The sequence below is a fragment of the Grampus griseus genome (assembly GCF_964374135.1).
Source record: "Grampus griseus genome assembly, chromosome: 3".
Lineage (NCBI taxonomy): Eukaryota > Metazoa > Chordata > Mammalia > Artiodactyla > Delphinidae > Grampus > Grampus griseus.
In genome coordinates, this window is record NC_139019.1 from 54755994 (window position 1) to 54779110 (window position 23117).

Here is a 23117-nt window from a genome sequence, read left to right on the forward strand (position 1 = left end):
ATGTGAATTGGTACGGCCACTATGGAGAACAGTATGGAGGTTCCTTAAGAAACTACAAACAGAACTACCATATGACACAGCAATCCCACTACTGGGCATATACCCTGAGAAAATCATAATTCTAAGAGTCATGTACCAAAATGTTCACTGCAGCTCTATTTACAATAGCCAGGAGATGGAAACAACCTAAGTGTCCATCATCGGATGAATGGATAAAGAAGATGTGGCACATGTATACAACGGAATATTACTCAGCCATAAAAAGAGATGAAATTCAGCTATTTGTAATGAGGTGGGTGGACCTAGAGTCTGTCATACAGAGTGAAGTCAGTCAGAAACAGAAAAACAAATACCGTATGCTAACACATATATATGGAATTTAAGGGGAAAAAATGTCATGAAGAACCTAGGGGTAAGACAGGAATAAAGACACAGACCTACTAGAGAATGGACTTGAGGATATGGGGAGGGGGAAGGGTAAGCTGTGACAAAGCGAGAGAGTGGCATGGGCAGGCATATATACGCTACCAAAGGTAAAATAGCTAGCTAGTGGGAAGCAGCCGCATAGCACAGGGAGATCAGCTAGGTGGTTTGTGACCACCTAGAGGGGTGGGACAGGGAGGGTGGGAGGGAGGGAGACGCAAGAGGGAAGAGATATGGGAACATATGTATATGTATAGCTGATTCACTTTGTTATAAAGCAGAAACTAGCACACCACTGTAAAGCCATTATACTCCAATAAAGATGTTAAAAAAAAAAGCAGTTCCCTTTTTGTTTAAACTAGCTTAAGCTTAGTTTCCGTCGCAACCAACAAAGTCCTGCTACACCTTTCCTGACAGGCTGTCCAAACGTGTTCCCTCCCCACCTGTGAATCAGAGTGCTTACTCCCCACCCCAAGCCCTCTACCACACTGAGAACTATCTGTAATAACACTTTTGTTCAAACAGAAATACACTCACAGACATAGAATACAAACTTACGGTTACCAAAGGGGAAAGTAGGGGGGAGGGAGAAATTAGAAGTTTTGGATTAACATATACACACAACTATACATAAAATAAACAATAAGGACCTACTCTATAACACAAAGAATGATATTCAGTATCTTGTAAGAAAGATACAGTATCTTGTAAGAAAACACATATATACGTGTGTGTATGTATATGTGTGTGTGTGTGTATATAACTGAATCACTTTACTGTACTCCTGAAACTAACACAACATTGTACATCAACTATACTTCAATTTTTTTAAAAGTACAGCATTGTTCATAGATAGGCAAAAAAAATTACAAATCTTAAATTTCTAGCAAGACCAAACATTTGTATCAACCCTTATCTTTTTCTTCTTTAAACTGTCTATTTTTGCATTAACTGTGCACACGATAATGTTAGTAAAGCTTTTGTCTATGAATATTTTTTCTGGTTATCACTGGCTTTTTGTTAGTTTACGAATGTCTTTATATGCAGAAGTAACTTAATGCATGAAACCTATCAAATTTTTCTTTGCAATACTCTTATTTTTATTTTTAAAAAGTCTTTACCCATCCTGAGATTACACAACACTCATGTTTTCATTTTTTTAACTGAACACTTTGATCCAGCTGGTATTTTAGGTCATAAGAGCTTAGTGTGTATTTTTACCCAAAATAGTTCACCAATTGTCCCAGTATTCATTATTCTTTTTTTTCCAATTTATTACGATGGCTATTTATATCAGATATTAAATTCATTAACACTGTAGAGTTTCTTTCTTGATTATGCATGTGATCATGTTGAACTGAGTACCAATCTTGAGCAATTACTCTGCCGCTATAACTTTATGATACAGCTTTTGGATAGTTTTTATTATGGTAAAACATGTATAACATTATGAAATTTACCATTGTAACCTTTTTTTTTTTTTTTTTGCGGTACATGGGCCTCTCACTGTTGTGGCCACTCCCGTTGCAGAGCGCAGGCTCAGCGGGCCCAGCCACTCCACCGCATGTGGGATCTTCCCAGACCGGGACACGAACCCGTGTCCCCTGCATCGGCAGGCGGACTCTCAACCACTGCGCCACCAGGGAAGCCCTGTAACCATTTTTAAGTGCACAGTTCAGTGGCATTCAGTTCATTCACAATGTTATACAACCATCACTACCATCCATCTCCAGAAGTTTTTCATCTTCCCAAACTGAAACTCTGTCTCCATGAAACTCCCCACTTCCTCTCCCTCTGACTCCTGGCAATCACTGTTCTACTTGCTGCCTCTATGAATTTGACTATTCTAGGTACCTCATATAAGTGGAATCATACAATATTTATCCTTTTTTTTTTTTGCGGTACGCGGGCCTTTCACTGCTGTGGCCTCTCCCGCTGCAGAGCACAGGCTCCGGACGCGCAGGCTCAGTGGCCATGGCTCACGGGCCTAGCCGCTCCGCGGCATGCGGAATCCTCCCGGACCGGGGCACGAACCCGTGTCCCCTGCATCGGCAGGCGGACTCTCAACCACTGCGCCACCAGGGAAGCCCAATATTTATCCTTTTATGTCCAGCTTATTTTACTTAGCATAATGTCTTCAAGGTTCATCCATGTTGTAGCATGTGTCAGAATTTCATTCCTTTTTTTAAGGCTGAATGATATTCCCTTGGATGTATATTTTGTTTATTCATTCATCTGTCAATAAACGTTTGGGTTGTTTTGACCTTTTGGCTATTGTGAATAATGCTGCTATGAACACTGGTGTACAAATATCTGCCTGAATCCCTGCCTTCAGTCCTTTTGTGTATATATCAAGAAGTGGAATTGCTGGATCAAATGGTTATTCTATGTTTAATGTTTGTTTTCCACAGCAGCTGCACCATCTGATATTCCCACCAGCAATCCACAAGGATTCCAATTTCTCTACATGCACACCAACACTTGTTTTCTTTTTTGATAATAGCCACCCCCATTGGTGTGAAATAGTGTAGTACATTTTAATACATGATAGTACAAGTGTTCTCTCATTACAACTCTGTCAAAAAAAATTTTGGCCATTCTGTATTTTTCCTCCAGAACAATTTTGGGATTATTTTTACATCCCCATAATATCTTACATGAATAATAATTAGAATTCTATTAAACTCATTTCAAATAAACATAATTCTTATCTTTAAGACATTTAACCCCACCCTCCACAAAGGAATAAAATCTTCTCTTACTTCCCTTAAAAATTTTAGTTTTCTTCATACTGAGACTAAACATTTCTTGTTAAGATTATCCCTATGTACTTCATATTTTTGTGCTACTGTGAATAGAATAATCAGCTTCTTTTTAGAAGATAATTTTTGGAGGAAGAAGAAGCCCCATAATTGACAATAATCCTCATTTATGAAACACCTGCTATTTTAAGATCAGTAATAAAGGTCAACAGTGCCTGTCTTCTACAGGGAAATTTACTGTAACAGAAAAGGAAACATTGGCTAAAGCTTCATTGGATTGCCTCTTTTAAAGCACCCAGAAGATCATTCCCAAGGAGGCAAGTAAATCAGTCCTAAGTAGGCAAGTAAAATTGTGGGTAATTTAATGTTTAATCAATGTTCGTTATAGCTAACATTAATTTTGGGTCAAATTCATGATGCATGAGTTTTCCTGTGTTGTACATGTGCTCTACATGACATTGGCCGCTCCTTGTGGATTTATACCCATTTTATTACTTCATTAATTTACCATTTAAATTATAACTGAAGTTACACCTGTATCTCTCCTCTACAATATACTTATATATTTGTGATGTATTGATTATCAACCCTTCAGTCAGCAAGATCATCTTTAATTTTACTATGGCTCCTGGAAAGAAGTATGATTCGCTTTATAGAAATTTAAGACATTCCACTCTGCTATGCAGCTTCCTGGCTCATTGTATAGAAAAGCTTCTATTGGTAAAATTCTTCCCTTGTTGGGGAGGGGGAAATGTCAGCTCTGCTCTAGGTGCTGAGTGCAGAGTGCCTATACAATAATACACATCAAGAATACATGGTTTATGAAATTGAATATATATAGCCTAGTCCCCTGGATATGTATGAAAGTTTTCCCGTCCCCTTTCAAAAATGGCCTAAGAACGTCAAGAAAGGACAAAGACACCACCTAATACATCTTCCTCCCTGACATCTTCTCCTTGACAAGGGAAGAATGTCGTCAGTAGAAGCAAACAGTCCCATCATTAGGAGTCCTGATGAAGGAACACAGCAGCCCTGTTTGCCCTCATCTCTCCCTCAGCACCACCATTTCATGGTCCATGAGAGTACATGGCTTGTGGCTTCTCTGTTTTTTAAGATTCATACTTTGGGCCAATAAGGAGCAACAAAGGGTATTTTTGTACTACAGGAAATAAGAAAAGGAAACAGAAACCTATCCAGGAGAACAGTAGACTTCAGTCAAGTCATTATAACCCTCCACCTCATGATACCTATTTTAATATACCTGCTCTCCTCCCCCCACCAGTAATTCCACTCTCTTTCCAAGGCTTTATTTACACACATAAAAAGGTCAAGTAACAATAATATAAACTGCTCAAAGTTGGACCAAAACAGTGACATAACTACTGCGGGTGATTCATAGCATTTCTTTCCATGCTGCTACTGGGTCTATTCTAACTATTAAAATCTCTATCTTGGGGGTTTCCCTGGTGGCGCAGTGGTTGAGAGTCTGCCTGCCGATGCGGGGGACGCGGGTTCGTGCCCCGGTCCAGGAAGATCCCACATGCCGCAGAGCGGCTGGGCCCGTGAGCCATGGCCGCTGGGCCTGCGCTCCGCGGCGGGAGAGGCCACAGCAGTGAGAGGCCCGCGTACCGCCTATCTTGGGATATATGTTCCAATTATGGACGCTGGCATATAATATATTTTATTTACCAGATGTAATAGTACTATTATTTATTGCTCTGAGGAAACAGATAGTATCAGTTATTACTGATTAGGGCAAGGAAAAAAGATCCAAGTCAACCATTAACTTGCTTTTAGCGCTCAACCCTTTATAAAAATACCTACCAAAATTGTATCTATTTTTGGCTTTCAGGTTGGAAGGGCAATCTCAAACCAAGGACTACTCAATGTAATAAACCAGGGAGGAAAGTCATCTGAAATATATAAACCCATCTCCTCAATTTCCAACAATTCTAGTTAACAGAAAAATCTTATGTCTTCAGTAAATTGTTTCAACGCTCTCTTTTTGCAACCTAAATCCAATCAGAGAGTATTCTCATGAAGTGATCTTAGCACTACGTATATAATTTGATTTGTCTAAAGCATAAATTAGGGAATTCCTGGGGGGGTCCAGTGGTTAGGACTCCGTGCTTCCACTGCAGGGGGCATGGGTTCGATCCCTGGTCAGGGAACTAAGATCCCACAAGCCAAGCAGCGTGGTCAAAAATAAATAAAAATAAAGCATAAATTAAATAGTAAAAATAACCTTAACTTGAAATCTAAAGAGAGGATGGCTGTTGTATAAGGACAAGCAAACAGCATAAATAAAACTTAAGGCTTACGATCACCTGTGAGCTGTAACCATTTTTAAGTCAACGTATCTCTTAATTAACCTTTTATACAGGCAAGGAAGGCCTCTGTCCAAATATCTTGCACCATCTCTGTATCAATCATGATAGGCTAAGATCTGCTGAGGTAACAAATAACCGTACAATCTCAGTGGCTGACGAAAATATACATTAATTTCTTACACTGTATGCCCATCATGGGTCAGCTGCAGCTCTGCTCCACCCTGTCTTCATTCTGGGATCAAGGCTGATGGAGCAGCCTCCCTCTGAAACATTATTTGTTGCTGGGGGAGAAAGTATCACAAAGAGGGAAAGGAGAATGTCATGTAACAGGAACTGGCTTTCCAAGTTTCTGCCCCAACGTGACATGTGTCACTCTGGATCGTATTTCATTGGCCAAAGCAAGTCACATAATGTTACCTGAGTTAAAGAGGGCAAGAATATATAATCATCTTCTTATGGACGGTTGGTCTCCTTATCTCTAGTCTACTTCCCATCAAAACCGTCTCCCACATTGCTCCCTGGGGCCCTCTTCCAATGTGCCATATTCCTCCTGTGCCCAGAAATTTCTACAGCTGGGCTCCTCCTGTTGGTATATGTATCAGCACTGGAGTGTGGGGCAATAGGCCAGGGGAGTTCAGGAATAAACATGGTGACTTTTCCAGAATGCTGGCTGTACTTATAGCTTTAGAAATACAGTTGTAATTAAAATAAACGTGAATAAATTATTGACAAAATAAAAATTCGTAAGAGTCTCTTAAAAATACTGGTGTTTGACCCAATCAAAAAATAGGCAGAAGACCCAAATAGACATTTCTCCAAAGAAGACATACAGATGGCCAATAAGCACATGAAAAAATGCTCAACTTCACTACTTATTAGAGAAATGCATATCAAAACTACAATGAGGTATATCACCTCACACCAATCAGAATGGCTGTCATTAAAAAGTCTACAAATAATAAAAGCTGGAGAGGATGTGAAGAAAAGGGAACCCTCCTACACTGTTGGTGGGAATGTAAGTTGGTACAGCTACTGTGGAAAACAGTAGAGAGGTTCCTCAAAAAACTAGAGTTACCATATGATCCAGCAATTCCACTCCTGGGCATATATCCAGAGAAAACTGTAATTCAAAAAGATACATGCACCCCAATGTTCACTGCAGCATTATTTATAGTAGCCAAAACATGGAAGCAACCTAAATGTCAATGAACAGATGAATGGATAAAGAAGATGTGGTATATATGAACAATGGAATATTACTCAGCCATGAAAAAGAATGAAATCATGCTATTTGCAGCAACATGGATGGACCTAGAGATTATCATTCTAAGTGAAGACAGAGAAAGACAAATATCATATGATATCACTTATATGTGGAATCTAAAAACTGATGCAAATGAACTTATTTACAAAATAGAAACAGACTCAGAGACACTAGTTTGGGATTAGCAGATACAAACTACTACATGTAAAATAGATAAATAACAAGGACCTACTGTACAGCACAGGGAACTATATTCAATATCTTGTAATAAACTGTAATGGAAAGGAATATGAAAAAGAACATATATACATATTTGAATCATTCTGCTATACACCAGAAATTAATACATTGTAAATTAACTATACTTCAATCAATCAATCAACAAAATGAGAATAATATATTTTTTTTAATGTTGGTATTTGAATTGGGTCTCATTGGGCTACTCCACATCTCCTGTTGCCATGGGTGCAGGTTCATCCACTCTCAAGTGTCCTTTAGGGGAAGAGGTTGGGAAACACCAGGGCCTACATTTTCTGGCACTTCCTGCCACTCTAGAGTGGCGCTGTCCATTGTGCTAACCAATAACCACATGTGGCTATTGACCACTTGCATTGTGACTAATGTGACTGAGGAACTGGACACTGAATTTTCTTTAAATTTAAACAGCCACACGTGGCTAGCGGCTACTGTACTATACAGCACTGATGTAGAACATTTCCACCTTTGGTAGGCGGAATACTATAATAGCCTTCCAAAGATGTCCATGTCTGCATCCCCAGAACACGTGCCTATGTTATGTTACATGGCAAAGAATTGTTTGCTAATCAGTTGACCTTAAAATAAGGAGACAGTCCTGGATTACCTATATGGGCCCATTCTTCTCTGGGTCCAAGTCCAGAACTAATATCCTTTTCTTGTTTTCCCTTAGGGCAATAGAGGTAAACAGCTGGATTCAAGCAGCATTTACTAAATGCTGCAATAGAGGTAAACAATAGTGCAATAGAGGTAAACAGCTGGATTCAAGCAGCATTTACTAAAAAAAACAAAGAGCTGGGAAAATAAGTAAAGAAAATGCACACGGGATCAATCAGAGACACAAAGGAATCTCACCCCAAGAATCTTAGCAAAAGTATGAAAGCACTTGCTGAGCCCACATCTCCTCTCCTCCAGTAACTGCTCATGAAACACAGACCACTTAGTGCAGTGGACCCCCATATTATTACTTCCTTAGGGTGCTTCTCTATGGGTTTCCCTGCCCCTAGTCAAAATTGCAGCTTATTATTGTTCCTCAACATCTGAGGGTACTCTATGGAGGTACTCCGTCCACATACATCTTCGGGATGACAGCCACAGGAACAAATCCAGTTCCTAGTTTCTCCCCCAGGATCTTTGCACACTAAGAAATGATCCTACACCCTCTGGCCAGTTATCACCTCCACCCACTCATCTGGCCCTGTGACTCACCTCTCAGGTCCTCACTCCCCCTTCCCCACATGCCCCCCGCCTTTCAGGGAAGTGGTTTTTTATAATTAGAGTTCAATATTTAAAATTAGCTTACTCATTCAGTGACCATAACACAAAGAGAATACAGGAGGTTATGCTCTCACAAGGCCTTTCCTGGGTATTTATACAAGTCTGCCTAATATAGCAGCCTATTTAACAAGAGTGATCCAAATATGTTTTAACTCTTTAGGACCTACAAGTGCGTCTCATACAAAGTCAAACACACACTCTTACCCTTTATCTATAGAGGTCCCCAACTGGCATTACTCCAAATGGGGAAAAAAAAAAAATCTTTAGCAAAAGCCAATAGCAAAATATCATTAAGCACTATTCTTATTTTTGCATATAAAAATATGTTCATCTAGCTTTTTTTATTCCAAATTGGCTACTTTTCCTCCATAATAAAAAACATCAGACTATTAGATCATACAGATCTTACATGACTAGATTTAGAAAACAACATAATTTTTAAAGGAACTGATAATATGCACTAACCCTTAATGTCAAAGCCAAAGACAGAAATTCCCTATGAACGCGTGAATCTATTAAGCAGGAGTCATTTTCAATTATTAAGAAGCAAAGATCTGTATTCTTTATAGAAATTAGAAATGGCAGAAAATAGCATCAACATTCATAACTGCTGCAGTTAGGACCAATAAAATTTTTAAATCAAATTAAAATCAGAGTGATGATAATAAGAGTAATGAAATTTATGTAGCGCCCTGTGGCTCTATTTCCTCAAAGAAACCCGAGTCCATTATTTTACAGGATGAAGAAATCAGTAGGCACTGCTTGCATTTTCCAGGACCACTGGACTAAGGATTCACCCGCACCAACAGGGAAATAGATCAAATGTCACAGAATGTCATGCCCTTGGCTACTGCCCCTCTGACTCCACCATAGCATCCAGTCCCTCAGCTTCACCCCGACAGTCCGGTTCTGCTCGAGGCCAGGACAGGTTGAGCCTAGGAAATGTCTCCCTTGCTACTGGTTCCTTGTTTCCCCTGCCTTCATTTGGCTCTGTTGGGTCCCTATTCTGGGTAACCTGACACCCAAGGGAACAAGAGTCAGAGAGGGCTTTGGAACTGAGGAGTCAATCTTCTATAGTTTAGCACATCTGTAGCAGCTGAAAATATTTGTTTGTAAAGGCGTATGTGAAGATCCGACCCTGTCCACATAACACACCTTTCTCATAATCCTAAATTCCAAAATCAGTAGTGGTTATTCACCCATTTAAGGCCAAAACCACCATGAAAATCTAGTAGATGTCTCAAATCTTCTACCCAAAAAATGTATTCAAAATTTGCTCTTGTTTTTTTCATTCACTTTCAAGAGCTATGCAAACCTATCAAAGCCCAGCCACACCCTTAGGGGATCTATGAACTAATTCCACACTAAGAAACCTGCTTTAAGGTCTTTTTGCTTTTCCTTGATACACAGGATTAACATTAACTGGCTTCTCAGAAAGACAAATACTGTATGATCTCACTTATATGTAGAATCTGAAATAGTCGGACTCATGGAAGCGGTAGATAGAATGGTGGTTGCCAGGGGCTGGGGGAGGGGCCACAGGGAGGTAATGGTCAAGGGTACAAGTTTCAGTTATGCAAGATAACTAAGTTCTGGAGATCTACTGTTCAGCACAGTGCCTCTAGCTAACAATTCTGTATTGTATATTTCAAAGTTGCCAAGAGATAGATTTTATGTTGAGTGTTCTTATTGCCAAAAAATTAATAAAAGGAGTGGGAGGAAACATTGGGAGGAGATGGATATGTTTATGATCTTGATGGTGGTGATGGTTTCACGGGTATACACTTATCCACAAGCTCATGAAGTTGGATCCACTGAATACGTACGGCTTCTTACATGTCATACATCAACAAAGTGGTTTTTGATTAAATTAACTAGCTTCCCTCCCAGAAGATTGTGCTAAATTAATGTAGGGTGTTGCTTATTAATGTTCCTGTGTATATTGGGTTTTGTCAGGACAGCTGGACACCAGGACCCTAGTCTGAGTATCACTCTTGGGCAATTATGAGCTTGACGAGAAAAAACATAGCTCCGTGGAACTATCACTAGACTGGGCATCTAAGTCTTACTCCGATGAGCCAGTCTGTGCTGTGCTGATACATCTTGTCTTAAGCACCCTTGGCAGGTAGACGAGAACACATATACCGAGAGCCTGGGCCTTGGGCTGCCCCTCCCCCAAGAACAGGGTGCACAGTAAGGGTACCTCCCAAAGGGTGGAGATGCCATAGGCACTTAAGAAACAAACGTTTTAAGCCATATCTAATTTGATATTTTAAGCAAAAAGGAATATGTTTTTAATTGCACCTGAGTATCGTGGAGTCAATTTGTACTCTTCACACAAGATGGAACTTCTCACCTGGAACATCTTTCAGAACCAAGAAACACTGGAAATCCATGAAAGGATTCTCCCTCTTCTTTGTGGGCCTTTGTTTCAGGCGCATCTTTCAGCAGTCGACTTAGGTACTCCTCCTCTTCCTGACATGGATTTAAGTCAAATATGAAGGAATTGTGGGTGATGAGGTCAGAAAGGCACAGAGTGAGAAGATGGGACTGTGGTGCCCATTCCCTACAGCAATTTCTCAGTCCAGGATAAAACTATGACAAGAGAAAGGTGAGAGGCTCCTCAGGGAAGCTATCAGGAAAAGCACAGCTATCACCAACAAGATTCTTTAATATGATATCTGTAGTGACTTCTCCCTACCTCTCTTTCTAGCTGTCAGATCTCTCGAAATGACTCTGGCTGTTTACATTACACTTTTGCGGCATTTCAAGCCATTTGCAAGGAAACACTGAATATATAGGCAAGAAATAAGATCTAAGCAGAGAACAGAGAAAAAGGGCAATAAGGGAGCTCAAAGGTGACAAGCAGGTGAAACCAACAGGTGTTCTGGAAGCAGCCTGTCCTCATAAGTCCATAAAGCATCAGAAAGCCCTGCTGTGAATGTTGCTTTGAGGGTGGAATTTAAAGTGAAGCCACTGGTGAAAGAGTAAGGCTATGCTCATGTTAATGAGGCGTCCCTGCCCAGAATTGATAACTTTTACACATGGGCTCCAATTACTTCAAGGCCTCATACTAAATTCCACTCCAAATTCTCAAAACAAATTTCATTTTATTTAACTTTAATTTTGAGAATTAATTTTAAAAGCTTCACATACACTCAGTTAGGTGGTATCATAAAAAATAAACAAAAAGGGCGTCGCCACACCAAAAGGTTTGAGGGTTTCTGGTCTGGAAAGCATTGAGAGCAGCAGTTCTCAACCCTGACTGCAATTGGACTCTCCTGGGATCCACTCCTAGAAAGTTTTATTTAATTTTGATGCCTGATACTCAGGCATCAGTATTGTTAAGTTTGAGAAACTCAGTTCGGGAAGCTTTTGATAACAAATGTGTACATAAGTATGCTCTTTTTTTTTTTTTTTTTTTTCGGTACGCGGGCCTCTCACTGTTGCGGCCTCTCCCGTTGGGGAGCACAGGCTCCGGACGCGCAGGCTCAGTGGCCATGGCTCACGGGCCCAGCCGCTCCGCGACATGTGGGATCCTCCCGGACCGGGGCACGAACCCGTGTCCCCTGCATCGGCAGGCGGACTCCCAACCACTGCGCCACCAGGGAAGCCCAAGAATGCTTTTTTAATTTCTCAGGAACTGTTCCCACATGGACGAGATGCAAGCTTTGGTCTCTCCGCATCAATATCCCTGCTCACTCCTGCCCACAGTCTCAAAAAAGGGATGTGGTGACTGAAACTCATTTACATCCTTATTATTCCTGCATTATCATTGTTTGTAAATGCCTTTTTTCTTTAATTACCCCTGCCTAAAAGGACATGAAGACAAGAGGAGACAAAAAAGCTAATGCAGCATTCCAGAAGAATCACTGGAGGGGGACATGGGGCAGTCTTATTAACTTCATTGTGGTGATGTGTTATAAAATGCAAATTGCAGAAAGGGGGCAGTACTTTGTTAATAAATATTTCAATTAGGCAGAGTAAATGCCGTACTGCATGGAGCAGGGGGAAAAAAATTCACTTAATGTAAACTCCATGCACAGCAGATTCCAGAGGGCGAAATGTAGTTAGTCAAACTACCTTTATGTTTTACACTGCTGCTCTTTAGCATAAGTAGCTAATAACCAATTTACATTAATGGTGAGGGCACAAATGTAAATCAGCCCCTTTTTGGTTTATATTACTGCAATGGAATCCTAACGCTAAAGTGTTGCACTTGGCGATTTCATTAAGGGAAAGACCTCAGAACCTGATACAGTCCTAGGGCCTGCTTCAAGGAATTTTAATATGAAACCAAAATTACACTGCACATCCTTGTTCACCACGTGGGAGTTTCCAGAAAGGGCTCTGCTATCAAATATTTTCCCCATCCACGGCTATGTCCACAACCCCGGGCTCCTGTGGGTGTTCAAAGTGTCCTGCTTGCCAAAAAATGCCTCCCAAGCCTGGGCCTGCAACAATATGGTCTTGTGCCACCGCAGCCTGGACTTCTGCTTGACTTTGCTTGCCGACCGGTAGCAGCCCTGACTTGACTCCAAACAAAGAGACCTTTGTATCAGATGGACTTTCACGGGTCCAGGTGGCTAGAGGAAGGAAGAGAGAGGGACCTTCAGGGCCTTCTGAGTCTGTGTTCCTACTAGCCACAAAGACGGAATGCAAATGCTAACAACAAGCATTTGTGCTGCCTGCACCAGTGGAAGTTTTCCATTTCTGGCCGCGTTCATCTGCGACCTCTCCTGCTCACAGGGTCTTTCTTTAGTCATGCTGCGCAAGCAGCTACCGTATAGACCCAAAGTTAATTTTACTACACACTTCAGTGTGTCACCGGAGGTACAATAAATCACGAGCCAATTTCCAATTTTGTTATGCCCTACTTGATAAGGACGTGAAGCATTCTTTCCCCCGACACACATGGTTTCAAACATGAGGATCAGAAGCAGGAACACGTCTCTCGATACGCCGTGAAATTTTAACCTTCCTTTTGGAGAGAAGTTGACCCCCGCAGGTCCTATTAGAATAAAATATCAATGTATGCTTTTTTGAGTTTGGATCTTGGGTCCAGAAGATGCCTACAGGCCTTTCTGCTGCCGAACACCTCTTAAGATAAGTTGTTTTTTGAACAACTTCAGCAAATAAATTTGTTCAGATGAAGTACAAGTTGTTGGGGCAGAGTTTTATTCTGAATTACGCTGCGTTGTTGTTTTTTTTTAAAGGTACAGAATAAGATGCATACATATTTAAATTCTCATAAAATCATATTCTTAAAGATGGATAAAGAACCATTAGTACCCCTTTGACAACTTTTCATCTTAATTTGAGAGTTGCCAGCATTAGCCCATTGCAGTGGTGGAGTAATCTAATTCTAATAGGTTGGATCGTTTGGTTTTGGCTTTGGGGTTTTTTCTTGTATATTGAGTCAGGATTCAGAAGTGACAAAAACAACTAGCCCTTCATGCTCATTAATTCCCTGGCTGCTTTGTCTATACTCACAATGACAATAATACAGTATACTTCTTGAGGTCATTTTGAGTTCTAAGTAAGAGTTTACGTCACTAACTGGCAACTACCACAGTAATAATTGTCTTAGGCAGTAATCATCGACGGAGACTAAAACTAGTAGGTGAAAGTTGGGTGAGAAACAGGGTATGACATAGTCTCCAGGAATGTCCCCACAGGAAACGGAAGGATAGCCACCCAAAGTTGGTGGTAGTCTGATGAGCAAAATGGGAATGGGGTGGGAAGATCTGGAAGGTGACCTGTATTACTTGATTCTCAAAAAAAATGGTGTTAGGGTTTAGAAGAAGGAGGAGGAAAAGGAGGACGAGAAGAAGGAACACATCATTGGAGCAAAGACCAAAGAAAACCAAAGAACTACGTTCTCCACTACGGTCCCATAAACAAAGTACAGCCCAAGCTACACGCGGACTCACATTTTCATTTAGGCTCAAATTTCTGCCTTCGCAAGACACACACACGCAAGGAGGTTGGATGCATTCAGGTAAAGAGAATATAGAACATAAAGCAACAGGAAGTGCAGAGGTTTGAGGTCCAAGTCCTAGGTTTAAATCCCAGCCCCACCTCTTGCTGGAAACACGCCTTCTGAAAGAAATGGATGTCGATAAGTACATCAATACAGTTCCAAAAATGCCTATTGCACATGTATAGCACCCTGGGACAAGTTCTTTTCATTATTTAGAAATAAATGTTAAAAGGATACATACAGTCACTTTGGAGAATGATTTGTCAATATCTAGAAAAGTTTAAAATGTGCATTTCCCATGACTGAGCCGTTTCATGCCAGGATATATACCTTAGAGAAACTCACACACTTACATGAGGAGACACAAGATTGCTCGTGACAGTATTGTCTGTGGTAGCAAAAACTGAAAACAATCTAATTATCCATCAGAAAGAGATTTAATGTACACATTGTGATATATTCATAATGGAATATCAGACAGCTATGAGAATGAATAAACTATAGCTACATGCATTCATATGAATGACTTTTACAAAACTGAGTGAAAAACCATGACAGAAGAACACATATGATATGATTTCACAAACATATTGTTTAAAAGCGTTACCATATCTTGCTGAGGATACATAAATATATCATAAAGGTACAAAAAGTGGGCATGGGAGCCAAATTCAGAAGAGCAGTTACCTCTTGGAAGGAGATGCAATCAGGAAGAGACATTAAAATGCTTGACAAGAGAAGTAAGGGTAGGGACTTTCCTGGAGGTCCAGTGGTTAGGACTCTGCGCAGGGGGCACAGGTTCAATCCCTGATTGGGGAACTAAGATCCCACAAGCCACGTGGCACAGCCCCAAAAAAAAACTAGGAAAAAAAAGTAGTAAGGGTAAAGATATACAAGTATATAGGGCCTTTATATTTATTTTTATTTATTAAATCAAAGTGTGGGAACACATGTTTGTGGCATTATTCTTCATAAATGACATACGTTTTTGTGTGTCTTAAATATTACCTAATTATTAATTGCCTAGTTTTCAAACAAAACTATCTACATATATACAAATATATGCATAGAAAATTTCTGGACAGAATCAATGGAAACTATTAATAGTATCTGCCTTTGGAGAGTGGAACTGGGGGTCTGAGGGGGGGCAATGTTCACCTTTCACAACTGTACAATTTCATTATTGCACAGTTTGAATTGTATTGCACAGTTTGAATTGTACTGTTTGAACTGGTACCATGTGAAAATGCTGCTCTCATAACAATTTTTCTAACAACTTAGCAAACATGGGTTATTTGATACTATCTACACACAGCTTTTGCATTACCGCTTGTCTAACTCATTGCCACGTGTATTTAAGCAGTAGACAAGCTCAGCTCCCCTTCTCAGGAAATGTGACCTTAACTCTGTAGAGTGATAATGGCCACAGGTGTCATGAATTCAAGCCACACCATTACGGATTTCATTCTATGGGTAATGTTTTGTAACCCCTCCATAAAACCCCATGTGTGTGATCTTATGAACCTTCAGGATACTGGAAAAAATAGTCTCAGTATATTACTTTGTGATAATGACAGTTGATAATTTGGGCCATGAAATAGAGCCTAGTGCCATTTCAAATGCAGTTCAACTCAATTCAACAAATGTTTATTGAATTCCTACCGTGTCAGAGGCTACAGTAGAAACAGGAAGAACACATAAGTTCACACTGTTGAGGATAGAAACTTATATTCTAATGAAGTACAACTGGCCTTACTTTATCTTTAAAAACTAATCATCTAGATGTCCTGGGTTTGGGAGCAGATACTAATCCTCATTGCTTACTTTCTCTCTTCCCTCAACCCATCAGAATAGCAAGTGTCTTACGGTGTTACCGCCATTGTTCTCAAGGTGTGAGGAAACGTCCATACCATGCAAGCAACTCACAAAGACTCAGCAGATGCGCACACTGATTAGTACTGCGATCAAGTGAGTCTTACAACCAGGTTGATCCGGCACTTCTTTGATGATACGCATACGCATAATCATTATCATGCAGCCTGGTAATTAAGGATAACTGGTAAATAATTCACGGAACGTATTGTAATCGATACAGCTCTGCCGGTAAGCCAAGATGCCTAGGGTCAGCTAAGTGGAGTAAGAAGTTAGTTGGCCCAACTGAAAACCCCTAGTCAGCTAACCCAGAGGAACCCAAGCCTTTTCTTGCCCTCTCAGAGCCGCCCACTGTCTTGTGTTTCCCAGGAGCCCCAGCAGACAGCCACGCCCACCCCCATAAGGATTCCAACTGTGACACTGCTGAGGTTTACAGTTGTGCTTGGTTTCCTTCACGGAATGGGGTCTTCTGCCATTTGCAGAGGAAAAAAAAAAAAGTCAACGAAATTAGCTCAGACCTCAGGCTTTGGACCAGAGCTTGTAAAAGAAGAGGAAGGAAGCAGGACTAACCCTTCCCACCAGCACTGAAGGGGCCACAGGTGGGTTTGCGAAGGGCTGTGGCTTCAGTTTTCCTGTACCACTCCCTTCTTAAGGCCAGACCCACGCTGAGGGAAAAGATCAAGGGATGTGATTCCAAAAAAAGCCTCCTGCCTAAAGTTTCTCCCCTGAAATTCTCCCAATTAGAGAGGCACGCAGACTAGCTCCCTGAGAGTGCAATGGGGGCCCTGAATCCTCGTCATCTCCCATCTCTGCATGGTTTTGTTTACTCAGCTTGGTTTCCCTTCCGCAGCTGAGGGCACAACAGCAGTGGAAACTCTGATGGGGTGGGAATCATATGTAAGAAATCGTAAGTGGAGCAAAAGAATATGGCAAAAAACAGGACCCAGGATAGGGCAATTGGCCCCTGGGTACCTTAGCAGCGGAGAAGCAGAGAACACAAAAGAGAGAAGAGGAACTAAAACACACAAGCCCTCTTAAAAGAATATACTGGAACACACGGGCAGTCATAGAGCATGACTTCTGTCTTAACCTTGTGGCCCAAGCTTGTCTCCCTTCTCAGCTCATCGTATATATAATGAAAAGTCCCATGACTATCCTGTTTACTGAACTTAGAGCCTCAGGCCTTGTGTTCCAGCACTGCTGAGGCTACTGTAGGTCTTTTAGGCCTATCTTAGTACTCATCTGCTAATCTTGATTATTATCCCAGACTTGGTCAATCTCTCTGTATGGGTATAACATCCATGTGCTTAGACAAGGTGTGTGTGTATTCTAGGAATAGACTTCAAGTGCCTAGCGCCTCTGGGCTCGTTGCATTGATAATGCCAAGTAATTTGCCTGTGTTCTTGATGCCTAATGGAAGTGCCAGTCACCTAGAAGTCCATGGGAAGCGCTACGGAAAGGATAACCATGCCAGGAATGTTGCAAGGCACAGTGCTAGAACAGCAGAAAGGCAGTGGGGAGTGGACCCAGAAGAGTTAAGTTCTATAGGACAGAAATCAGAATTGTCCCTCTGTGAGAAGTCATCAGAACTTGTTCCTAGGGTCTCCTGTGCATGGACAATAATGGGTCCACACAGAGCTACTAAAGATTTCCTCAAGAGCATCGCCAGAACACGAGCTCTGCGTGATGTTCAGAGTCAGTATACATTTTGGAGCCTTTGCTTTAAATAGATGTAAACACATTTTCCCATTACAGGACTTCTCAGAGCCTTTGATACGTTACTATAAACTGTGGAAACCCAAGAAAGGACAGGATACTCAATGTTTCCCAAACTTATAATTTTGTAAAATGCAAGTTCATATCTTCTCGCTCTCTTTTCTGTTTTCCCTTCCACGTTACAGGGAAAAGCAGAGTCTACTCTTTCCTGCCTCAGGAGAGAGGCGTAGCAAGGTTTCTTGATTTCTATTTTCAAATCCAACAGGTTTAGAGGAAAGAGAGGTTTGGGGATCCCAAGAGCAGGGACACACGCTCACTATTCCCTCCCAGCTCCCAGCGTCAGATATTTGAGTTTCCGACCTCACCAAAGACGCTGTGTCCCAAGCACAGTTCAGCAGCAGGAGGGACCCCATCTGAAGGGACTGTGTAGGTTAGGATAGTGGGCACCTTCGCATAAAGCAGTGTGGATAGACATCACCCCAATGCCTAGGCATCTGTAAGACCAAAGAATCCTGATACAACTCCTTGAAGGGAAAAAATCAAAAACTCCAAGTACGTCCAAGTTAAAATTTCCCATCAATCTGGAGGGATGGCAGATAAGAGTTAAAATCAAACTGATTCACAGAAAATACGGAATTGCAATATTTCCCCGCACAACTAAGTTTACATACTAAATCCCTATCTGCAACATGCATTTGCCCATGGAGCCCCTTTTTTGTCGAGTATCTCAGAGGACTAGTTTTGGCAGAAACACACGTAAGAAAATACTGGCGTAGATTATCCCATTTTAGAAGAGACAAGCCCTGATCCATATTCCTGACTCAAGCACTGTTGCCTCCGTTGAAAAGCTGTGGTCTTCGCGTACATCTGGAAGAGAATCTCCAGATTCCTTCAGTTAATATCCAGGATGCTCAGAGAGAGCTGTACGCCCTTCCAAGAAATATATTTGCTAGAATGGTGATGTTCGAAACTCCGTTCTTTGAAAATAATAAGTCTGAATGTCTAGTGAACAGTTAGAATTTTTAACAAAAATCCTAGGGAACACCAAAAAGGTGCACACTGGAAGAGAAGGAAACCGTGAAGGGCAAAAGTTGTTTTTCCTAACAGCCTCCTGAGCCAGTTCCCCTTAAGTCTACGAGCGCCAACACACGGAACAGGACTCGCTCCCTGCATGCACTGGGGGCCTTGGCTTTGACTGCTCCCTCACTCATGAGTGTGGAAAGATTAAAGGAGACGAATCTCAGAAGGCATTTAGCAGAGGACCTGGCCCGCGGTAAACACATCTGGCAGCGGTGGTCGTAGCGGCGATAGTGGAACCGTATAAAACCAAAAGGTAGATGAACTTTCGCTTGAAGCAAAGCCCCTGGGGGAGCCCAGCTGTAGTTTAGGTACGTTGAAACGGCAGTGTTGCGAAAGTTATAGGAAGAGAAGCAAGGCATATCTGGGCTGGCAGTCCACCGGCCCAATTCAGTCCCTAACTATAGATGGGAGAGCATCTAATTAAATTTCTATCTTCCAAGGAATGTTTCAGGGTGTTAGACTATCATTGCTAATGACTTTAGATATTATCACTCATTTGTCAGAAATAAATCTTCTTCGAGCACCTAGAAACTGCAAATGGAGAAGAGATTCTAATAAGATGAATTCCTATGTTTTTGGATGACCTCTCAAGCCTGCATGAGATATGAGAGCATAAACATCTCTGACCCAGGGGCTACAGAGCTGATACTTTTTTAAAATTAATTTCTTGATCTTTGGAATCTCTCAAAAGTACAGCAATGCCTTTCCCTTTTCCAGATTCAAATTACTCCTAGAAAATAACCCTTCTATGACTATAGAACCACTGAGTGTTAATATTATTTCTTAATAGACATGATCCTCTTTTTTCCCCCTTCAGTTGCTCCCCCCAACTTTTCTTGCGCGTTTGTTTTTTTGCCGTATGGGCCACCATTACCTGCTCATTTCCATACAATGCAGCCATCATCTGGAATGGAGTAGTGAAGAAAGGTATTGTTCTTTCAGAAATCTCCCTCCCACACGAGGTATGTGAAATGCAGAATTGTATTTTTAGCTTTTAAGTCTTTTTATCAGAAATCTCTCATTATCTAACTCATCTGTTCTGAGGAACATGCAGTCACATCAATAATTTTATGGCTTCCCTTGGAATCCAAACTTAGTTTAAAACCCATACATTTTCTTCTATGACCACCTCTCCTCAAAGCTGACAGCCTCGGAGTCCCGCACAAATTGTCTACAAAGTTGTTCAACTAGTGACTCTTTGTGCAGCATCTCAGCTACAGTACTGGCTTTAATATTATCTAGTACTTGTTCCCTTGAACGATGGTTAACTTGGTTGAAAATCAAACATGTAAGTAGGTATCAGATGATCCTTTACCAAGAGGATGTAAAACACTGTGGTCAAGAAATCAGACCAAGTCTGGTCATATCCCAGCTCTCCCACCTACAAACTGGAAGATCTGATCAAGTTATCTTATTTCTCTGTGCTTTACTTTCCTTATCTATAAAGTAGGAATATCAAAGGAGTTACCTCAAAGAATTGCTACGTAGAGTAAACGTGTGCTAAGTAAAACACTTAGAACAGTGTGTGGCACGTATCAAGCACTCAAATTTTAGCTCAAGTAACATTAATATTAATAATATTGATTGCAGCTATAATATTAATCATAATATTAGTATTATTCCTGAATGCACACAGCCAAAGTTATTCCGTGGATGACTGTATAAATTACTGTTCTTTATACAAACAGTTGCTAATTTTCATTATGTGGGTTGTTGCTGCACCACTGCATTGATTCTGCCTGAGAAATGCCAGCACTTTAAATCTCTCCGTCTTCACCTATTTGCTTCTTGGTTTCCATCCACACACACATGCATGTGTGAACAGCAAATGCCAAAAACCCACACCTAGTACTGAGAAGGCAGCTTTATAATCATTCGGCACAGGTTTTGGAGAGAGGATTCTACCTGTCGTTGGCTTTAGGAACTATTCCCTGAGGATGCATTGCCCCTCGTAGCAGAGTTACTGTGTTTATTATTAATACAACATAGCAATCCATGTAATGGATGCACCTCTGCAATCTTCTTTCGCTCTGAGGCTGTCTAGTAGATTGCTTAGCATAATGCAAAGGAAGCCAAGCTCAGTAGAGTTGACCCACTAATCCTACTCCTGAGAATAAGAAAATACTTCAAATTGGGGGAGGGGGGTAAATATACATACATATATATATATATATATATATATAAAATAAACATTCGTTGCCTATGCAACCAGCAATAGGGAGATGATTAGATAAATGATGATACATCAACTTAACAGAACAGTATGGTGCAATTTTAAAATAGTTATGACTGTGCAACAACATAGAGGTCAGTGACAAAAAACAGAACACAAAATTTTATCTAGTTCATTACTGCCTGGTTTGTGAAAGGAACAATGGGAAATCTAAATGTCATTGATAGTTAAATACGTTATGATACATACATGCTAGCAAAATTGTGTGGCCCCATTAAAAAGAATAAGGAAGTTCTAAATGTACTGACATGAGAAGGTCTCCAACATATACTGTCAGGTAGCAAATACAAGTCCTAGATCCAATATGTGAAATAATATCCCATTAAATCCAGCTGGAGGGGCTTCCTTGGTGGCGCAGTGGTTGGGAGTCCGCCTGCCGATGCAGGGGACGCAGGTTCGTGCCCCGGTCCGGGAGGATCCCACGTGCCGCGGAGCGGCTGGGCCCGTGGGCCATGGCCGCTGAGCCTGCGCGTCCGGAGCCTGTGCTCCGCAACGGGAGAGGCCCCAACAGTGAGAGGCCCGCGTACCGCAAAAAAGAAAAAAAAAAATCCAGCTGGAGTACGTGCGTATGTGTGCACGTGTGAGTCTATACAGAGTGTGTGTATGGAGTCAAAGGTCTGTAAGGTTACATACTTAACGTGGATAGGGGTCCTGTCTGGGAAGGCTAAGGAAAACTAATGTCCATTCTACATTCTTCTATGCTGTTGGAACTTTTCATAATTAGCACTATTACTTTTATATTTTCAATAATTTTAAGGCTTTATACTATTATTATACCTAGGTTAAAAAAATGGTCACACATGGATCGGAGAAAGGCAATTTGTATGTTGGAGTGTGAGACTGTCGACAATTTTGGTATTCTGGTTTATTGCCTTTATAGTTAATATATTTGGGGGTGGGAAATAAATCAAAAATTGAGAATAGTAATGGCTGCTAGTTATTAATTGCCTACTGCAGGGGATGTAGGCAATTGACGCACCAATGCTCCCATCCCCTGGCTGCTGTGAGTGTCAGCAGATGACTCACAGCTGCCCCCTTCTCCAGGGAGCTACTTCACTGTCCCCACACCACCCTAGGAGCAGAGCTCATGAACTGACTAATGGGAATATAAAGGCCAGCCCCTGGCCTCAAGGTGGGGCAACACTGTGGTATAATTATACTCCAGGGCTCCCTATGGGATCAGTCTGAACTGACATCCACTGAGACTACATCCTCGCTTAGCTTTCCCCCCTGCTGTATTAGTCAGGGTTCTCCAGGGAGCAGAGAGAGAGAGATTTTTTTTATTATAAGGACTTGGCTTACACAATTGTGAAGGCTGAGAAGTCCCAAGCTCTGCAGTCACCAAGCTGCAAACCCAGGAGATACAATGGTACAGGTCCATTCCAAGTTTGAGTCTGAAGGCAGAAGACTGGTGTCCCAACTCAAAGACAGTAAGGCAGAAAAAGCAAATTCTCCCTTACTCAGTCTTTTTATTCTATTTAAGCCTTCAACAGATCAGATGAGGCCCACCCCCATTGGGGAGGGCAATCTGCTTTAACTCAATTACCCGTTCAGATGTTAATCTCATCCAGAAACACCCTCACAGACACACTCAGAATAATGATGAACCAAATAACATGTCGCCCTGTGGCCTTCTCAAGTTGACAACATACAATTCACCATTACACCTGCCTTATTCTTTCTTCTCTCATATGCCTTCTCCTGAGAACACTCCCCCAATAAATCCCTTAAACGAGAATCCCCATCTCAGGTTCTACTTCTAGGGAATGTGACTTAAATTACCTACTATGTGCCAAGAACTTGAAGCACCAGTCTTCAGTCCTCAGTCCTCATGGCATAAGGCAGTAAGGTGGGAGGTTAGCTATCATAACAATTAGCAGAATGGACTTTGAAATGAGATATACTTTATCTCAACTTGTGG